This window comes from Oncorhynchus mykiss, chromosome 7 (assembly GCF_013265735.2).
Source record: "Oncorhynchus mykiss isolate Arlee chromosome 7, USDA_OmykA_1.1, whole genome shotgun sequence".
Lineage (NCBI taxonomy): Eukaryota > Metazoa > Chordata > Actinopteri > Salmoniformes > Salmonidae > Oncorhynchus > Oncorhynchus mykiss.
In genome coordinates this window covers 3,540,961-3,545,695 of record NC_048571.1, presented here as the reverse complement: position 1 = coordinate 3,545,695, position 4,735 = coordinate 3,540,961, and positions in this window count along the sequence as shown.

Sequence of the window (4,735 nt, the reverse complement as noted above, 5' to 3'; positions counted from 1 at the left end):
CAGAGGGCACATATAACATACTAATCAGGGGGAATGGTAACCATGTGTGCGTAATGACACCAGACAGTCCTGGGGTTGGTGCTGGTGATCCAGTTCAGTGACGCGTAGAAGGTCGGCGAAGTAGAGCTCCGGAACTGGTGCACAGAAAGAGCAGCAGTACCGGGGGAATACGTAAAACGTATACTTAGAAAACAAACTACTTCACTAGTACTTTAAAGTATTTTTACTTAAGTACTCTACAGCGCTGCACACTAACCACTACACACTAACCACTACAGCGCTGCACACTACACACACACTACACACACTACACACACTACACACACTCTGCATACACACAACACACTACACACTACACACACTACACACACTACACACACTCTGCATACACACAACACACTACACACTACACACACTACACACACTACACACACTACACACTACACACTACACACACTACACACACTACACACACTCTGCATACACACAACACACTACACACTACACACACTACACACACTACACACACTACACACACAACACACTACACACTACACACTATACACTATACACTACACACTACATGCTATACACTATACACTATACACTATACACTCCACACTACATGCTATACACTATACACTATACACTATACACTCCACACTACATGCTATACACTATACACACTACACACTATCCCCCCCCGAGTCTCGGTGAAACCTGAACAGAGAACACCCCAGGGAATCAAAATCAGCACCCAGTTAACAAAGTCCTTGGCTCGTGGAACAATTAACACCAGGGCCCGAACATGATGGAAAAGGTAATAAAGTCTATTATGGCTAAACGTGGGAATAACAGCTATGCTGGAGCACGTTAAAGAGCCACGGTCTCGTTTATAGAGTCTCTCCCATTAAGAATACATTAATACTGCAGGCAGGAGGACTAGCGTACAGTTGAAGGGCGTTGGAGAAAGTACTGCTCTAAATATTAAAGACGGATGTCTCCGGGAAAAAATAAAAAGATGTTGTCAGCAGACAGGTGAATTAGCCCTATGTAAATTTCATCACATCACTGACTAATGACAAAGCAGAGATCAAGATGTCACCCACGAGACAAAAAAAACTAAACAGAGGCCTCACCATATCTGATTTTAACAAAGTCAGACGCTCGATGATTATTTAATGACCGCAACACACAGCCACACTCTCAAACACACACTCACAACACAGTGCACACATACACACCCACGGCACCCTCCTCCCGGCCTGTCAGTGTCCAGCCACGCCTCTAGCATATATTCAACCAGACGCTGGGCTGCATCCTGCCGTCTACAGTCCTGGTAACCCCAGCAGAAGGTTAAACATAACCCAGTCCTGTTAACCTCACCAGAAGGTTAGACATAACCCAGTCCTGTTAACCTCAGCAGAAGGTTAAACATAACCCAGTCCTGTTAACCTCACCAGAAGGTTAAACATAACCCTGTCCTGTTAACCTCAGCAGAAGTTTAAACATAACCCAGTCCTGTTAACCTCAGCAGAAGGTTAAATATAACCCAGTCCTGTTAACCTCACCAGAAGGTTAAACATAACCCTGTCCTGTTAACCTCAGCAGAAGTTTAAACATAACCCAGTCCTGTTAACCTCAGCAGAAGGTTAAATATAACCCAGTCCTGTTAACCTCACCAGAAGGTTAAACATAACCCTGTCCTGTTAACCTCAGCAGAAGGTTAAACAGAACCCAGTCCTGTTAACCTCAGCAGAAGGTTAAACAGAACCCAGTCCTGTTAACCTCACCAGAAGGTTAAACAGAACCCAGTCCTGTTAACCTCAGCAGAAGGTTAAACATAACCCAGTCCTGTTAACCTCACCAGAAGGTTAAACAGAACCCAGTCCTGTTAACCTCACCAGAAGGTTAAACAGAACCCAGTCCTGTTAACCTCAGCAGAAGGTTTAACAGAACCCAGTCCTGGTAACCTCACCAGAAGGTTAGACATAACCCAGTCCTGTTAACCTCACCAGAAGGTTTAACATAACCCAGTCCTGTTATCCTCAGCAGAAGGTTAAACATAACCTGCTGTCCCCTTTATAGAGACCAGACTAACCAGGTACTACCAGCTCTACTGTCTCTGTCTACAGCCTGCTGTCCCCTTTATAGAGACTAACCAGGTACTACTGCCTCTACTGACTCTGTCTGTAGCCTGCTGTCCCCTTTATAGAGACTAACCAGGTACTACCACCTCTACTGTCTCTGTCTACAGCCTGCTGTCCCCTTTATAGAGACTAACCAGGTACTACCACCTCTACTGTCTCTGTCTACAGCCTGCTGTCACCTTTATAGAGACCAGACTAACCAGGTACTTCCACCTCTACTGACTCTGTCTACAGCCTGCTGTCCCCTTTATAGAGACCAGACTAACCAGGTACTACCACCTCTACTGTCTCTGTCTACAGCCTGCTGTCCCCTTTATAGAGACTAACCAGGTACTACCACCTCGACTGTCTCTGTCTGTAGCCTGCTGTCCCCTTTATAGAGACCAGACTAACCAGGTACTCCCACCTCTACTGTCTCTGTCTGCACACATAATGATCTAATCTCTCAAAATAGAAGAACAGTAATACTGCCACATATCACAGGAGTTTTCAAAATACTGTTTCACTGAAATCCCATATTTGAACCGATTTTCATGGAGCGTCGCCCCAGATACGGCAATGGAGCGTGAAATTGAGTCACTCAATGTGAAAAAAAATATTGTTTTTTTTTCTCCCCTTTCTCTCTGTCTCTCTCTCTCTCTCTCTGCAACAAAGAGACGTGAGTCCTGCTGACCGTCAGAACAGTGGAAGGAGACAGTCTTCTGTGTCCATCATGGAGACCATTCCCTTTAGAGTCACTTCTGTTGACCATTAGCAATAGGGAGTTATTTAACCATGTTGACTATAAGGAATAGGTAGTTATTTAACCATGTTGACTATAAGGAATAGGTAGTTATTTAACCATGTTGACTATAAGGAATAGGTAGTTATTTAACCATGTTGACTATAAGGAATAGGTAGTTATTTAACCATGTTGACTATAAGGAATAGGTAGTTATTTAACCATGTTGACTATAAGGAATAGGGAGTTATTTAACCATGTTGACTATAAGGAATAGGGAGTTATTTAACCATGTTGACTATAAGGAATAGGGAGTTATTTAACCATGTTGACTATAAGGAATAGGTAGTTATTTAACCATGTTGACTATAAGGAATAGGTAGTTATTTAACCATGTTGACCATAAGGAATAGGGAGTTATTTAACCATGTTGACCATAAGGAATAGGTAGTTATTTAACCATGTTGACTATAAGGAATAGGGAGTTATTTAACCATGTTGACCATTAGCAATAGGTAGTTATTTAACCATGTTGACTATAAGGAATAGGTAGTTATTTAACCATGTTGACCATAAGGAATAGGTAGTTATTTAACCATGTTGACCATTAGCAATAGGTAGTTATTTAACCATGTTGACTATAAGGAATAGGTAGTTATTTAACCATGTTGACTATAAGGAATAGGTAGTTATTTAACCATGTTGACTATAAGGAATGGGGAGTTATTTAACCATGTTGACTATAAGGAATAGGTAGTTATTTAACCATGTTGACCAATAGGAATAGGTAGTTATTTAACCATGTTGACTATAAGGAATAGGGAGTTATTTAACCATGTTGACTATAAGGAATAGGTAGTTATTTAACCATGTTGACCATAAGGAATAGGTAGTTATTTAACCATGTTGACCATCAGGAATAGGTAGTTATTTAACCATGTTGACTATAAGGAATAGGTAGTTATTTAACCATGTTGACCATAAGGAATAGGGAGGTATTTAACCATGTTGACTATAAGGAATAGGTAGTTATTTAACCATGTTGACTATAAGGAATAGGTAGTTATTTAACCATGTTGACCATAAGGAATAGGTAGTTATTTAACCATGTTGACTATAAGGAATAGGTAGTTATTTAACCATGTTGACTATAAGGAATAGGGAGTTATTTAACCATGTTGACTATAAGGAATAGGTAGTTATTTAACCATGTTGACTATAAGGAATAGGTAGTTATTTAACCATGTTGACTATAAGGAATAGGGAGTTATTTAACCATGTTGACCAATAGGAATAGGTAGTTATTTAACCATGTTGACTATAAGGAATAGGTAGTTATTTAACCATGTTGACTATAAGGAATAGGTAGTTATTTAACCATGTTGACTATAAGGAATAGGGAGTTATTTAACCATGTTGACTATAAGGAATAGGTAGTTATTTAACCATGTTGACCATAAGGAATAGGGAGTTATTTAACCATGTTGACCAATAGGAATAGGGAGTTATTTAACCATGTTGACTATAAGGAATAGGGAGTTATTTAACCATGTTGACTATAAGGAATAGGTAGTTATTTAACCATGTTGGCTATAAGGAATAGGTAGTTATTTAACCATGTTGACTATAAGGAATAGGTAGTTATTTAACCATGTTGACTATAAGGAATAGGGAGTTATTTAACCATGTTGACTATAAGGAATAGGTAGTTATTTAACCATGTTGACTATAAGGAATAGGTAGTTATTTAACCATGTTGACTATAAAGAACAGGGAGTTATTTAACCATGTTGACTATAAGGAATAGGTATTTATTTAACCATGTTGACTATAAGGAATAGGGAGTTATTTAACCATGTTGACT